At 40.1% G+C, this 17,414-nt stretch overlaps 1 long non-coding RNA gene across 2 annotated transcripts in view; it reads left to right on the forward strand.

The window, feature by feature from the left end:
• LOC149127361 (uncharacterized) overlaps window positions 1-15,451 on the forward strand; it is a 61,666-nt gene extending 46,215 nt beyond the window's left edge. For both annotated transcript variants that reach the window (XR_016231183.1, XR_016231184.1), the window contains exons 2-4: window positions 9,624-9,683; window positions 11,192-11,258; window positions 15,022-15,451. This is a non-coding gene — a long non-coding RNA (uncharacterized LOC149127361). The remainder of the gene's footprint in view (window positions 1-9,623; window positions 9,684-11,191; window positions 11,259-15,021) is intronic.
• Window positions 15,452-17,414: the final 1,963 nt, after the last annotated feature.

Below are 17,414 nucleotides of genomic sequence, written 5' to 3' on the forward strand. Positions count from 1 at the left end.
TTAGCGTGTGCTCTGATTTCTGGGGTCAACTCCTCTGATGCTGCTGTGCTAAGCCAGCATTCTTTAGATACAACATGCAGGCTAACCTCTCTGCCGTGCCTGGAGGACCCGCTGAGGGATGTCGGGGTGGACACACATGAAGGCAGACTCTCCAAGAGGAAAGCTTTCTTCCTGGAACTCGTGGTGGTTTGGCCTAAAAGCTTTCAAAGAGACAGCATCTTTGCCTTATATTCCTCCTCATCCCATCCCATTATTCCCATGTCAGAGAACCATTCTTGTAAATCAGCGTCTCTCAGTATGGCGAAATGTTCACCGCCATGTTTAGCATCCTGAATTACAGGGGCTGGGGTGGTGGAGAGAAAAGTGCAAGAAACATGTGGCTAAAAAGCAAACAACAAACAAAATATATATATATATATATATATATATATATATATATATATATATCATTTGGAAGACACTTTTTCTACTGATACTCCGGACCTTCTGCGAGTGAGTATGGACTCTCCTTATTCCATAATCTTGCTCCATCTCAATTTGTGCTTGCTTTTGTTTTTGTTTTGTTTTGTTTTGTTTTTTTGCAATTTGACCACGAGTATCTTCCTGACTAAAGGCGTGATCACTTGGTGACACACAGGTCAGGGCTTCTCATTAACAATAAGTAAGATCCTGATATCAATTCCAGATCACAACTGCCTGATCTGCTTACCAGTTGTCACACGACCCACATGTCTAGAGTGATTCAAGCACCAGTGTGGTGCCAACAAAACCACCTCCGAAAGTCAGAATAGTTCATGTGTGTTCTCTGGGGCATTCTAGTTTTTCCTAGAACGTTGTATCCATTTCTCATGCAGTACTCCAAATTCTGTTTCTGTCTCACCACCTGACTATAAATCAGAAGGGTTTGGTTAAAAGTGAAAACAAATGGAACATCTGAGAGATAAAAAATTAGATGTACTATCCAGGGCAGAGGAGCTTCAGACCAACGATTTTAAATGTTCAGTACTCTTGGGCAAGGCCATTTCTATTGCAAGCTTGTGTATTAAGTTACATTAAACTGACAGAATTAAACATTTGTTTAGTTGAACTCCCTTTCTTTGATTCAGCACTCACCAAGACTCTGATCATGACTGCATTGCCTAGAAGAAAAAAACTGAGTGTACCTTCTAGTATTATAATGGATTCATTCCAGACAAGTAGATTTCCACTGTCAACAAAAGCAGTCCATTGGCAGTCACATGAGCTTGGTTACCATGAGTCCAGTCTGAGAGATGAAGTTACCCGTAGTGTGCCATAAAAATTAGTCTTTGGTCCATGCAAATCCATTAAGGTCTCAATGCCATGTTGTGAGAGGTCCAATCGGCCAACCGTTCTCTAGGCAAAGACATACTCCCTCTCAATCATTTGCAGAATGGGTGTTCCTGTGACCTTAAGAGTTGCTTTTCTGAAACTCAGCTCCCCAGGCAGGAACTTAGAAACTTCTGATTATTTATATCTTTGCTGAGTAAAATCCTTCTTGAACTTATGAATCCATTGCCAGGTGAACATGCTTCAGCTATTATCCATGCACTGTGGCTATGCTAAGCACGTGTCACAACTCCAGGCCAATGACAGCAGCTTTCCACTCCCTGTTGGCTCTGTGGCTCTGTAAATGAATGACTTCTGACACACCTCCTCGTCTTCCAGTAAGCCACTATTAAACTCCTGATGCCACTCCTTCACTCCATTGACTAGGGGAGGGTTGTCCATTTTTCAAAATAAATGATGCTATGTGTTTCTCAATACTGTGTGTGGTTTTTTTTGACATGATGGGGAAAAAAGCCTATAAAATTACACCTAAGTACTGCTACTGACACACGATCAACCATTTGACCAGTGACCCAACATATCACCTCTTGTGTGAAAACTGTACCTCTGGCTGGCTCGAGGTCATGCATGAAGCTGAAAGAATCCCTTCTACAAGAAAACATATTAGTCAAGACACTCTAAGCCGGTCAGAGTCAGTTCTGTCAGCTTCAGATAAGCATCATTTTCCTTCAAGGAATTCAAGACAAGAAACATTCAATTTCCTCGACTTAGCCATTTCTGGATTCCCAGACCCTAGTAGTGCATGGCATTTAACTCAATAAATATTTGCTGATTAAATTAATTGAATGATAAATTATTATGGATTTTTGTTTTCTATTCCCAATGTTATTTTTCTCTACTATATTACTGCTTTTTCCTTTCCATCCTTAAAATCTTTTTGTATCAATTCATGTTATAACTTTATGCTTCTTACTCTTAAGGATGTATGATCAAAGTAGTAATAATTAGAAATGTACAAGCCCTCAAGACAATAATTATTGAAAGCTTCCTTAGAGCACTGAAGGCTCAACCTAAGATAGATCCTAAATGGTATGTGAGTGGGACACACCTCAGACACAATACATTAGTAGTTTCTGTTTCTTATCCTAAAATATAATAGCAATCTAAATAATCACATGGTGGCAGAGTGCTTTATGATTTATGAGCACCTTTATAAGCGTTCCCTGATCTGATGCTTTTAGGAACTCTATGGATTGAGCTCTACAACCTAAAAATGGATTTCTTTTTTTAAAAAAAATTCTGATGTTCTCCAGCATCTTGGTTTATTCTTTAACCTGTTTTGTCTCCTGTCCCACTGTCTCTACTTTAAATAGCAAATTATAGTTTCATCACAGCTTCTTAGCTGTTACTGCTTTTCACTTCTTGGCTTTGAGGTCTTCTTTCTACAAAGCCTCTGTATTTATGATCATATCCTTGGTTTACATTTCTAGAATAAAGAATAAATGGCTTAGCAAAGAGTAAAATTAGAACTCATCATGGTTTCGTGTTATGACTACATTTCAGAAGATACGTGTGTCGACGCTTCATTACACTTATGTATTTGCTTAAATACCACACACATGTTTCCCAACACTATGCTTAGATACAGCTCTGCTGTTTCCAGAGGTTTTAAAACTCAAGGGAAACCTAAGTATACTATAAATGTATTTGTTCTTACTCCTACCCTGGGTGACCTTGTAAAATCACATTTACGAAAAGTGCCTTAATTTCAAAGTTATTGTCCCAGGAGTCTAAAAAAAGCACATTCCTTCCTGCTCATGCCACCCTGGAGCTGGTGGTGGCCCAAGTACTTGGTCCCTGCCACCCACGTGGGAGACTGAAGTCAAGCTCCTGACTCCTGGCTTCTGCCTGGCCCAGCCCCAGTTGTTGTGCGGCATCTGGGGAGTGAACCAATGGATGGAAAATCTCTATCTGCCTGTGACTGACTCGTCTTCTCTCTCTGCCTGTCACACTCTCCAGCGCTCCAGTGTAACTGATCAAACCCCGTTCATGCTTGCAAACCAGCTGCATTCATCTTTTTCTCTTTCCCATCTCGAGTTTTTATCTCTTGTTTGGCCAAAACTTCACTCACACTTGAGACCTGCCCAGATTTCCAACTTGATTACTCTTCCTGTGACGTTTCTCTCCATGAGGCAGGCAACACATTTTCTTCCATGTGATTTTCTTCGTCTTGGAAGGTGGGACATTTTCAGATTGAAATGAGTTTGCAAGGCAAGTTCAACAGAGGCCTTTGCTTCCTACTGTGTCCTGAGGCCACACTCAGTGCACTGGACTAGGCAACTGGATTAGAGCCGTGCAGGTGCTACTGTTACACTTGTGACATGAGGAGCCCTTAGGATACATCAATGCTCCATGGGATCCTCATGTGGCCTTTTTCATAGTGAACATTATTTTTTAAGGTCATTAATTTCACTTACATTTCTTATTTTTTGCTCTCTGTTACAGTTGGAATAAGGGTTCAAGAAAGTTTGAGCTCCTAAATGCCTTATCATTCTCTTAAGTGCCACAACCCCACATCCATAAATTGATCTGATTTTCCCACACCTAAGGCCTACTTAACTAACTTTGAGTTCTCTAATCTGAGTTGCCTGTCCTACTTTCTAAAGCTTCCTTGACAAATTTAACAGAGGAATAGAAGAAGGCAGGCGCTGTTTATCTGCAGGCTTGTCACAATCGCCTAACTGGTGCTTCGGCTGTATGGAGTCCCATCTGTGGCCATGACCTAGATGAGGCCTGTATCTGCCTTCCTGCAAGGAATCGTATACAGAGAAATTCGATTCTCTAGGCTTTGGATGTATGTACCCTAGAAAAAGGATATTGATGATCATTACAATTTTAAATTTGCGTTTATTTGGCTTCACACCCAGAAGCTGAATTATTTGGTCTCTGGAGATCCTACTTGATGATGACTCAACAAAACGAATTAGAATGCCCCATCCAGTTGGTCACCAAATCATGAATTGCCCCTCCTACCTGCCTCTCATTTAGTGGAGGCTTGTGTGTATCTCTTCTGGACCTTTAGTGTAGCCATGGGCTCAGCCACACCTTCCTCTCTGCAGTCTCCTACACACAACACAAGGATGTCTTCTCTAAGCTCAGATTGCATCACTTCCTTACTTCAAAACCCCTCTTGGCATCTCAAACTAGTTAGTCTCAAATTAATACAAATGGCAAGCTGGTCTGTTAACAAATGGGCCTGCACACCCAATATATTCCGATTTCCTGCCCACAGCCTGGGCCCTCCACCTTGAACTTGTTCCAACATCCCCATCCCTGAGCCGCTGCATGTACCATCTCTTCTGTCTAGAAGGTTCTCACTCCTTCTCTACCTGCTCCCTGTTTTAAGATGCACATTTTAATGTTTCTGAGGTTGAAGGAACTTTATAGTTGATGTCAGAAGGAAACCACTGGCTTCTAAGCAAGTCGTTTCATCATGTGATTATCCATGAAATGGGGCTGCCTTAGGAAGTGCCAGGAAGGATCTGTTTATCAGATTCCCATCTCAATTAAATTATTTGCTTTGATAGCACCACAAGCGGGTGGAATGTATTTAAATGTGTTTCCTTAATTGTCCAGAAAATATTTTCACAAAGATCACATTATGATGCAGCAATGAAATAAAAACTTCCAGAGAGCAGAGGAGAAAGCTTATCTTGTGCTTGGCAAGGGGACTAAAGACAAGAGAACTTGCCAAATCTAGCAGATTACATTTGAGAATCATCAAAACTGAGAGAGGCCGCTGGGAGCGATTCGTGCATCAGGAGGGATTGTCTCTCAAGCAGCAAATATCTGTCTTCTAGGCGTTTCCATTTGAATTGACAAGAAAAATCTACTTAACATTCTTTAATTGGGAAAATCCCACCATTTAACAGAACAAGAAATCCAAATGAGAACTTGATTGTCTTCCATGACCCTCCAAATTATGTTTTCAGTCCTAACAAGATCAACAGCACAAATGAAAGCTATGGAAAGCCACAAGTCACCGTCTACATACACAGGACTACTGGTTATCAATAATGATTCAGAAGAATCTATCTTAATATGAATAAAGCTAAATTGCAAACTTAAGAGTATGACAAAAAGTACATAAATATGTTATTAGCAGATTTTATTCAACATTTGTATTCAATGTTCCTTCTTTGTCCTTCAGAGTTTTTGTTTGACCAAGGATATATTGTCCAACTGATGACATCTTTGACTCAGGAGATCAGATATTTAATTTATGTCCTAAGTATTCTCATGCACAATTCCTTTCATCCTTATTGCAACACTCTGAAATATATTCCACATTTCACACGTAGAAAATCATGATTTAAGATGTTTAAGTCAGCTATACAAGGTATACAGTTTAATGAAAAAAAGTGCTAAAGTATTTGACCTTAGGTCCAGACTAACCCCAGTGGCAAAGCTCTTGACCATGATATACATGCCTCTCCCCTTTTAGCTGAAAATATGTTTGCTGTGTTTTCTGGGTGCCTAACTATTTGGGCTGCTTTTAATCACCCAAAGTGACCCAAAGAACATATAGACACAATTAGTTAAGTAAGTTCTTTTTATCTATTTAGTTTTATTTATATTTATTTTAAGAGGCAGAATGACAAATCTTCCATCTGCTAGTTCACTTCCCAAATGCCCACAACAGCTAGGGCCAGGCTTGATGGAAGCCAGGAACCCAGAACTCTGAGTCTCCTACATGGGTGGCAGAGTGCCAATATTTGACCCCTCACCTACTACTTCCTGGGGTGCACATGAGCAGGAAGCTAGATGGGAAGCAGAGCCAGGACTCAAACCCTGACAGTGTCATATAGGATGCAGGTGTCCCAAGTGATGACTTAATCATTGAGCCACAATGCCTACCCTAACTGAGTGAGTTCTTAAGCCAATGTTGGTTTCAAAAGAAGTCTGCCTTTAGGTCTTATTTTTCCCCGTGGTATGATGTCCCTAGATAAAGACTCATTATAAATTGGAAAACATGGCTCATACCTCTTTCTGTGCATGGTTAGACACATAATTAGCAATCAATATAAACTTATTAATGAATTAATCTTCAGTTTCTAAAGAAACAAAAGTATAACTTGTTATTTGAAAACAACAATGAAATCTGGATTTATTCTCATACTCTACTATTGTTTACATTATTTGGGGCTTGGATCCAACAATTTAGAATCCATCTTTGAGTCTGCATAAAACTACTTCCTCCAGTCTCTTCCCCCATACCACCCTCCTCTCAACTTTAAAAGTCATCATGATTTAAGCTCAATAAATTACAATATCCCTATTTTACCCTTGGAGCATTTACGATGCCCACTGATCTTCTAGGTCTAGGAGCTCCAAGAACAGTCATACTTCCTGCCTGCCTGTCCACTGAGCATTTTCCCAGTGTGTGAGCTCTCCTATCTCAGGCATCTTCTAAGGAGGCCTGAGCAGCCACTGGGTGCTCAGAGCCCATTCATGAAAGGCAGGAAGGCCGGTGCCACGGCTCAATAGGCTAATCCTCTGCCTGTGGTGCTGGCTCACCGGGTTCTAGTCCCAGTCGGGGCACCAGATTCTGTCCCGGTTGCCCCTCTTCCAGTCCAGCTCTCCGCTCTGGCCCGGGAGTGCAGTGGAGGATGACCCAAGTCCTTGGGCCCTGCACCACATGGGAGACCAGGAGAAGCACCTGGCTCCTGGCTTAGGATCAGCGCAATGCGCTGGCCACGGCGCACCAGCCGCGGCGGCCATTGGAGGGTGAACCAACGGCAAAGGAAGACCTTTCTCTCTGTCTCTCTCTCACTGTCCACTCTGCCTGTCAAAAAAAAAAAAAAAAAAAAAAGGAGGTGGCTCAAACTATTTTAATGGACTGAACTTTGAGTGTTGAGCTATTCGGAACTGAATTCCAAATTCTAACACTTTTAACTTAGGCTTATTTTGCATTCTAAACAACAGTTGACAACTTTGGGCTCTATCTTCATGCAAATACACCTTTGTAAATTAAGACTGGCAAAAATTATCTGAGATTTCCTATTTGTGTGTTCAAAAGACTGACCACAGTACACAACCCATTCTATGGCCAAAGGACCCTCACTTTTATTGGCTTCTGAAGTTAAAAACTACTTAATATCCCCAAGTCTTTTTTTTTTTCTATTTCTACTTCAAAGTGGAAATTCAAAGAAAACATTCTTTCAGAGATCACCAAATTATACTGACCTAAAAATCCTAAGGACCTGAAACATTCTAAAATTATATTCCAAATTTGATTTATCTAAATTTTAAACACCTAACTTTAACCTCATTTCCCCTCATTTTCAGCCTTAACCACTATTTGGTATTTATGGAAAACTGCTCTGAGTTAATGAAAGAGAATATATACCATTAAAAATCTATATGCCGATTAGATTTATAGAGCATAATTCAATAATTTTTTATAAAGCAATAAAAACACTTGCCAACTCTCATGAAAAACAACCATATGTTTTGGTTTTAATAATGAAAATGTTTTATAAATAAACTCCAATTATGGTCTACATTATTTAAAAGCATTGAATCTTTTCCCCTTCTAAGTATGTTTTTTCTGTATTTTTCAAGGCACCCCTAATAATTTACACATAAATTTATAGTATTTCCAGATTTTTGTTTAGCCACAAAAGAGACATTTATTTTTTTTCACTTTTGGCTCCCAGCATTCCCTAAAAGGACATTTATCAAGTTAGATGACTAATGTATCAACTATGAAAACATTTTATCCATATAAGAAGTATTTTTATCCACAATAAAATCAAATTAAATCATAAGCATGGATGCCTTTGTCAAATTCAGGAGCAAATTTATTCCATAAATTAATATGCCCATGTAGATTATCTGAAAATAAAGTGTTTAATGTTTTTATATATCCTTTTATCACTTATGCATAAAAGTATAGCCAGACTCTTTCTGTAAAGCAACTTGGTTACCCAGAGACTATAGTAATGATACAATTACCAAGGCTTACCAACATTTCTGTAGAAAAATGTTGATTATTCTGCTATTTATGATAGTGGCAAATTGGAAATGCCATTAACGTCCAACAAGACAATAAAAAACTTCATGGAAAATTGAGTTTAAGTTTATTTTGGGGTAAAACAATTTTGAAATTTAAGCATAGTTTTGTCACAATACTCATTTTACACAAACATCTTGAAGATCCTCACGTAAGCCTAGTTAAGTGACTTGTGGTTAAGTCATTTAATGCAAACTACACACATAAAAATTTGTAAGGAATATTAAATGATACTGATAAATGCTTGTGATAAAAATGCCAAGTTAAAAAAAAAAAGACCTAACTATATGTACTAGTCTTTGACAGTCTTGCACAACTAGAATTGTCATGTATATATTTTAACAGAATGGACACACAATAGAAACACACCAAAATATTAATCCTGCTTTCCTTTTTGAAATCATGAGTGATTTAAAAGTTCTTCATTGTATTTTTTACATTTTATACAATGAACGTGTATTTTTATAGTCAGAAAAAAGATGCTACTAAAAATAACATTGCAAAAAAACTAACAAAAGGGGCTGGTGCTGTGGCATAGCCAGTAAAGCTGCCATTTGCAGTGCCAGCATCCCATATGGGCGCTGGTTCTAGTCCTGGCTGCTCCACTTCTGATCCAGCTCTCCGCTATGGCTTCGGAAAGCAGTGGAAGATGGCCAAAGTCCTTGGGCCCCTGCACCTGCGTGGGAGACCTGGAAAAAGCTCCTGGCTCCTGGCTTCGGATCAGCTCAGCTCTGGCCGTTGCGACCATCTAGGGAGTGAACCAGAGGATGAAAGACCTCTATCCCTCTCTCCCTCCCTCCCTCCCTCCTTCTGTGGCTCTGCCTTTCACATAAAATAAATAAATCTTTAAAAAAATCTAACAAAAAAGAGTATTAAAAATGATATACTGAAATAGAAAGTTGTTTATATAAATTGACAAAAGTCATTTCAAAATATTTTGGATCATATGCTCAAATTTTAACTAAATATATATATGAGTTTTCATGAAAAAAGTTGATATATATATATAAAACACAAATATAGATTACTTTGAAGTTGTGAGATATAATGACATATTGCATAAATATTTGTGAATTTTTTGGTCTGCATTCTCAGCAATGAGGCTTTTGCCCATCTACATTTGTGTCCATCTTTACTCATAGCCCTTTATGTGTATTTCATATATACTCATACACAAAAATAGAAGTATAAAGTGGATCACATTTGAAGTACAAATTCTTATACTTCCTATTCTTAACAGATTCTCTTAGAATGTGGACACTCTATTTCAGGGGATACCAATTAAAAAGAACTGATATCTGTGAGTATGATTTTTTCTCTTTTTAATTATGTAATATTTCAAACATCTGATAACACAGAAAGTAATGTGACAGATCCTTGTAGCCCCTGTAGCACGTCCAGATTTATCAAAAGTAAGCCCTTCGACTATTTGCTTCAGATCTTTCATTAAAATAAAAATATGTAGAATTATCTATTCCTCCTGTATGTTCTCCAGAGGAAATCAGTATCTGAAAAATACTAGGCATTCCTCATAACCTCATCATTATACATTTTAACAAATATATGAGCCCCAGACAATAGGAAATGTCTAGTGAAGTTTTTTTAAATCACTGTAAGTGGTTTCAGAGTGTATTTGTACTGTGTATACCCTTTTGTGAAGTGGTTTTTAAAATAAACTGTATGTTTTGGAGATGTATCCAAGGTAAGATAGATATATATCTAATTTACTCATTTTATGCATTGTACAGTATTCTGTTTTATTATTTTACAACAACTTCTATTTCTATTTCTAATTGATAGAAGTTTGTGCTGTTTCCAATTGTCTTTACCATTTCAATATGGAAATGAATAGTTTTATACAAGGCTCCTTATTTTTGTGAATAAAAATTTCATTACTGTGTAGCCCTGGACTAGGAATTGCTGTGTTGTGAGGTGTGCTCAACTTCAGCCCTATTCCACATAGCCAGATGCTCCTCAGAGGCCCTGGGTGACGCAGTGAGTCAGCTTGCGTCAGTAATGTGCATTGCCAGTATCTTCTCTCAGTCTGTTGCTTGTTTCCCAGTTTGTGTTTAATTTAGTCCAGCCACCCATCTTTTCCAACAGGGTGTATTCTTCCCTAGCCCATTTTTAGATAAGTAGTTTCTATATTTAATCCTAAAAGTTTAATATTTTCCCTTTTCATATATCTGAAATGTATTTTTGTATACAGTATAAAAAATATACACACTTAGACCTGCATGGATATCCATTAGTCCAAGCCATATTTTTAAGAATATGAGGCTCCTAAAATCCCCCACTACTTCTCCAGAGTGCCAAAAGCCCGTGCGTCTAGTACCGGGCTTTTTATTCTTCCATTAGTGTAAAACAATTTTGAAATTTAAACACTATCATCAAACACTGTCTCAGGGGCTTAATTACTATACTTTTATAAGAGGCTTTGGTATCTTCTAGAGTGATTTCTCTTCCTACCTCCTTCATACCTGCCTTTACTATTTTTGTTGCTTTATTTTCCATGCAAACTTGAGGATGAGTTTGCCAAGTCCTGTCCACCCTTTTGTGCGGGAGCCTTGCCTGCAGGTCACCCATGGGGCACAGGTGCAACAGGGTACCCTTGATTCAGTGCCTTTTTGTGCCCTCTCAGAACTTTTTTGCAAGCTGGACCAGCTACATCCTAAGGAGTTGACTTATCACTTATCAGTTCTTTTACTCAAGGGTTTCTTCATTACAATGCTATCTTTGCAATAAGGCCCTACAGACTGTGTAATAATTCTGAAGGCTTGCTTTGATTTTCTCTCTCCCCCACCACAGGGATATTCCAACACAGCCTTTCTCAATCTGGAGGTGACCACCTACTGTTTGAAGAGCTCCTTGCATGGTGAGCCAAGTGAGCGAGACTGTATTTTCCAACCCCAAAAGCCAGATGCATGATTTAGCCAGACAATTGGCAGGATATTTGTAATCAAATAGACCTGGGAAAACCCAAGATCCATAGTTTGCCAAGTGGTATTCATCTAAATCTTAATAAGACTAATCATTGGGTCATGTTAACAGTAGCTCTCTCATAAAAGGAGGCAGAGAAAGGGGGGCAAAGCAGCCAACTCATTTTTCTGCTAATCACATTTAAGAGTTTTCTCTGAAAAGTTTCTTCTATGAAATGTCCAATGTGTAAATGTACATAATAGCACATAATTTCGTTTTAGTTAAGTATTTATTTATAAGGCATCCATAACTTATTCTTAAAATTATACTGGAATTCATGTTATTTGAGGAAAAATACACTAATCATTTGACCCTACACTTCAGTGAAAACAAAACCAAAGCAACGTGTTTTGCTATTGCTGTTTTCATTATCTTAAGCAGGTAAAGGACCACAGACATCGGTTGTCTTCTTACAACATATTCCCTGACAATTGCTAAGCTATACTTTCTGGGCCAGAGATGGCAAGTTCCAGGAGAAGGTCAACCTGGCTGCCTTGATTCCATTAAAATATTTGCAAATAGTTTTCAGTGGGACCAATCCTAGGCCTGCATTCTCCGGGCAAAAAGTAGCAAGGTTGCAGGGCAGGGTGGTGTTTGTGAGAACTTTAGTCTTTCTACTCTTCTGTTTCCCTGGATTTTTACTTTGGGGATATGCACCTCTTGGATCATCACTGGTAGCTTCAGGAACCTCATTCAGAGTGGCCCCTACCGTCTCCAACATAGCAAGAACCCTCGGGAAACAAACACTCGCAGCCAAGGAAGCCAACCACCTCAAGGCTGAAAGAGAAATAAGAGAGAAAAGCAAGACCAGGTGGAGGAAAGAGGAGACTATTGCACAAGCTGGGGCACTCTACATGGGGCCACTTCTTAGACTGAAGCTGGTATGTTCTCTCTTCCTTAGGGAAAACCCAGCTCAAGTCCAGGCCAGGGCATCACAACTGAGCCATCTTTTAAGCCGGTTCTGCAGCAGCAGGAGAAGTAGGCTCAGATCTGCCCAGACCCCCACCCTCAAAACACACAGACACCCAGGAAGCAGGAGTGCTTGTATGTGATGGCTCCAGGCAACTAGGGGGCCTCACACAGCCAAGTCAGGCTAGAAGCAAGGCAGAGACCAAAGCCTAAGAAAAAAAAGCAAAGCCGGAAAGAGCCCCGAGTGGCGCTCTCTGTGCCCTGCCCTTCGCTCACTTCGCTTCCCTGGCTGATGTCTTGCGGCAACTTTAGCACCAAGCCCTCTGCCACAAACAGAAGCTGGTTTTCTGAGATTCAATCAGATGCTAAAATAAATGGCTGGAAATCCAACTGTCCAGGCCTAGGTGGAAGCTCATTGTTTACCAAGCCAGGCACACACACACTAGATTATCACAAAAATATACAAACAGCTCTCTTTCTTAGTCAAATAAGTAAGCACTGGCATTTACAATGGTAAAAGACTCTGCCACAGTCATAGAAAGCCCTGGCTGTACATGAGATGCCCAGTGAGGCTCAGGGGTTGGCCCATACTGTAACCTCACTGTAGTACAGGCCACATATTATGGAATTCAGCTCTCAGGATTTCAGACTAATTAAGAGAGGCACCCAGTAGCACTGTGCGGGTTCTGTCAGCATTTCCACTATAAAACCCCTTTTCTGGGGTTTATAACTTGACCAATAAAAGGTAGCCCCAGGCTGGAATGCAAAACCCAGGAACAAGATTTTTTGTTTTAAACTAAATTTCATTAAAAATCAGTTCTTGTAAGAACAAAGCAATAAAAATATGCTGGTTTCATTATTTCTGATGTTTTCAGCTCCTTGCTTTGTTTTAAAAAGAAAAAGGGGAAAAAATGCATTTTCCAGGCATCAGGTCTAAGTCTCTTTTGGTGAGTGTGTATTTTAATGAAAAATATTTGAGTTATTGGGGCTCAGAAGAAACTAGTGCCTGCCACACACTAGTTTGGTTTCACAATGTAGGTCTAGGATTTAGCTCAGCTCAAATCGATTCAGAAATAAAGACATTGAATCATAGGGGCATTAATGGGTTTTCACGATTAGCACATGTTAACCACCATCAGACTGCAGAGTAAAATCCTAAACACTAGCAGGGCTGGCTGAGAGCAAAGCTTTGCAATGATCCCAGTGTTTTATATTATCCATTAATGCTTACACATGACAACTGCATTCCCCACATCTTGACAAGAGGAAATGAGGAAAATACAAATTCCATATACTCAGTGTTATACACCCTTCTGCACAAATAAAATTAAGCGCCTCTGTCACTTCGCTTTAATGCTTGCAGCTTATAATTTTATCATAACTGTAGCTACTTTATTTTAAAATATTAAAGTAGAGGAGTACTTTTAGCCAAAATCCCAAAAGAAGGGGAAAGGGTGGGGAAAGCAATGCCTTGGAGCAGCTCCCCTTGTGTCTGCCCTGCTGTAGGGGCTTTATATGTGTTTCTCAATAAAAATTCACAGCAACCCCAATGAAAACGAGGCTCCAGGAGGTGAACTAAGTTTACCCAGAGTCAGAAAGTTAATTGACAAAGCAGATATTCCAAGGCAGCACAGCCAACTCCAAACTGAAAGGCAGCATGGCCAACTCCAAAGACGGTTCTCTTCCTGCTATCATTACTGTAGAGCCGAAGGTCTTTCTCCTCAAGTCATTTTTCTGCGAGACCATGGTCTTGGTTTCTACCTGCGTTCATTCTCAGATAACCCTGGCTTATCATTGGCCTAACTTTCTAATCCTAAAAGAAGTGGAGAGAATGGAGCTGACCTCCAGAAGCTTTTGGTTCCCAGAATACCCCACTCCCAGAGCCATCTGGACGGGATGAAAAAGCAGAAGGTTCTTCCAGAGAAATGCAAAGGCCCCTTCCAAGGGAACTGTCAAGTCCAAGTCGTTCAACTGAGCAGTAAATGTAAGTTTTTGAGTCATCTTCAGAAAAGTTTCATTAAAGAGAAGAAGCAGCACATGACCCGTTTTACAAAGAAGCTGAACCAGGGTCTCCGTCTACCCGGGAAGACTGCACCTGCACTGACTGTTTAACTCAGCACCTCTGCCCGAAGGAAGAGTCATCTCGGGCTTCTTTGCTGTCTTCCCCTGCGCTGTACCTATCTATACTGCAAGGTGCATTTGCTTCCTTAGAGGCCATTCGTGCTATTTACACCGTGAAGAATCACCGGGAGCCAACCGGGAAGCCCTGAGCTGGCCAGCCAGCTGGCTCTTGGCTCCAGGAAGCCCTGCCCTGCTGTGGGAAGGGGCCGTGGGTGATAAAGCTCAAGATGTCCAGGAGACTCCTCTTTTTCTTAGCAACCTCCTGTTCTGTTTCAACATCCTGCATTCTTCTATCTAGCCAGAGCCCTCAGCAAAGGGATGACAGCTGTGTCGTCCACACAGAAAGGAAAGAAGTAAGGGGCACCTCCCATTAAGAATGTCCTCGATTTTGTCTGCTTCAATTAGAGCCTTAAGGGGAAACCACATGCTTTTAATGGGCTATAATTGGTTAAAGAGAACAGTAAGTTCCCTCCCAGAAGCTTGAGAACAGAACTCCTTTCCTTCCGGATTTGTTTCTTGGTTAACCAGACTGGGGAACAAAAGAGTTGTAAAATATTTGTTTGGGCTGCTGAGTCGAACAAAGAAATGTTAAACAACACTGATGAGAATATTGATTTCCCTTTCTCCAGGCCTGCTTATCCCAGCTGTTAACCCAGGATGACTCTCCTAGGCTGGAGGCTGTTGGTGGCTTGGAGAATACGTAAGGTCTGGGCGCAAGTGGCCCTTACTCACCGCTGGCTGCACCATCGGTTCTGCTTCAAAATTCCCTGGCAGGCTCAACCCATGTTTCCTGCCTCTCTGGCTACTCAGACTCACTAAGGGGGTTATGCACGCATATACAATGTCTGTCCATCCAGGGACACTCGGAAAACCCCAATTTACCAACATTCAGGCTTAGAGGAAAGCGCATTTACAGTAATTTATCCATGTTCCAAAAACTTCTGCTTAATTCAAAGAATCACAGCAGAGTTCCTTAAGGCCACACATTTCAAGTGATTGCACTTGGATCCAATAGTTCAGCAAAACATCTACAATATATAATGGAGAAATGAAGTCTGAATAGACACATCTCTGAGTCATTACAGTTATTTTTTGTAATATATGTAATTCCATCTTACATTCTTGATAGAGAAAAATAAAATTATCAAGTTTGATAGCCAAATATCTTTAATTGTTTTTTTTTAACTTTTATTTAATGAATATAAATTTCCAAAGTACGATTTATGCATTACAATGGCTTCCCCCACATACCGTCCCTCCCACCCACTACCCTCCCCTTTCCCACTCCCTCTCCCTTTCCATTCACATCAAGATTCATTTTCGATTATCTTAATATACAGAAGATCAGCTTAGTATACATTAAGTAAGGATTTCAACAGTTTGCTCTCACACAGAAACATAAAGTGAAAAATAATAGATGATTTTTTTTAAATGATGATGAAATCAGATCAGACCTATTGTCATGTTTAATCCCAGTGAGAGTCAAGTTGGGAGTTGATAATTTCTTTTTTTTTTTTTTTTTACAGAGGATCAGTTTAGTATAATTACCACGGAACCTGATGCATTGCTTTTCACAAAATGAGAACACAGACGGCATTACTGAATGACTTGGGGCCCGTGGCATGTGGTAAAATGCCCATTAGGGTCAAAAATTACTTGAGTCATGCTAGTTATTTTTTGCCTTCAGTGCTCATGATCAATATATTTGTGTTTGATTTTGTTTTTACTTTAAATGTGTTTCTGTGCATCTATTAGATTCCCCAGCAGCGAGCATGGGAACCAGCTCTATGAGGGGGACACAGTAGGTACTCAATAGATGCTTGTCAAATGAGCAACTGGATCATTGAAAGGGTCTGCCTGCGTTAAGGCAGGGTTAATATATTTATGTGTGTTTGCTCATACTGCTTTGAAACTCTGTTCTCTGAAAAACCAGTGAGTTGCAGAGAAATTACAGGGAGCTCTTCTGCCATAAATAAGTTCACAGGGACATGATTAATTCCTGCCTGCTCCATAGCGCTCAGATTTTATCCAAGTATTTGCATTTCAGGAAGAAAGAAGACCCATGGAACAGAGCTCTCCAGCTTCCAAGCCCTAAAAAGCACAGAAGCATTAGGTTAATAGGAGCTCTAGTTAGTAATAATTTGTTACCTATTTTAAGTGATAAAACTGTATCATAAAATATCAGTATCTTAAATTAAGTGCCAACAAAACAACAGTTCCACACAGCCAAAGTTAATGGCAAGTTCAGCCCCAGCCTCTCCCTTTCTCATCAGCGTTTTGTTCACGTCACATGGTGACCCTTGGACCTCAGGCCCGGGTCCTCCCCTGCCACTCTCCCTTGCATCTCCTCTGCCCTCAGCTCTCAACTTTGCAATCAGGAAGCCAGGCTAAATCACATGCAGTAAAACGGATCCCACGCAGCCCTGTGGAAAGCACACTCCTCTAGAGAGGGAAGAAATAAACCAGGGTTACCAAACTCCCGTAGTTCATGAGCCTGGGTCCAACAGAGAATACCGACATTTTCAGATCACTCTCTCGCCCTCACTCACCTGTCCATGAGCCACAGTCTATTCTAGCTACCTTCCTGAATAGCCATCAGTTCTTCTTGTAAATTATTTTATTCATGAATTTTTTGGGTGAATGTAACACTTGTACATTTTTATGGGGTGCAGTGGAAAACCTCAACACACACACAGAGCATAAAAGAACCATAGCAGGCCAGCAGTCTTTCTGTCTCCTATCCTTTACTTCCCTGGTTTATGAGAAAGAGTAAAAAAGAAAAGGAAAAATACCTGGAATTTTGTTTGGAGGCACAGATAACAAAGGGAACATTCAGTCGTCTGGGAAAGTGTTTTTGTTGTTGTTGTTGTTATTGTTTTTAGCTCCCAGTTTTGTCTTTTTCTTTACCTTTCTCTCCCCTACTCCCCCTGACCTGGGCATTATTTAGTGGTTCCCCATCGCTTGCTGGCTCTGCCCTGAGCCCTCACTTCCCAGCATTCATCAGCGATGACCATAACCCCCC

The sequence above is a fragment of the Oryctolagus cuniculus genome, chromosome 3 (genome assembly GCF_051225735.1).
Source record: "Oryctolagus cuniculus isolate XC-2025 breed Fujian yellow rabbit chromosome 3, ASM5122573v1, whole genome shotgun sequence".
NCBI lineage: Eukaryota > Metazoa > Chordata > Mammalia > Lagomorpha > Leporidae > Oryctolagus > Oryctolagus cuniculus.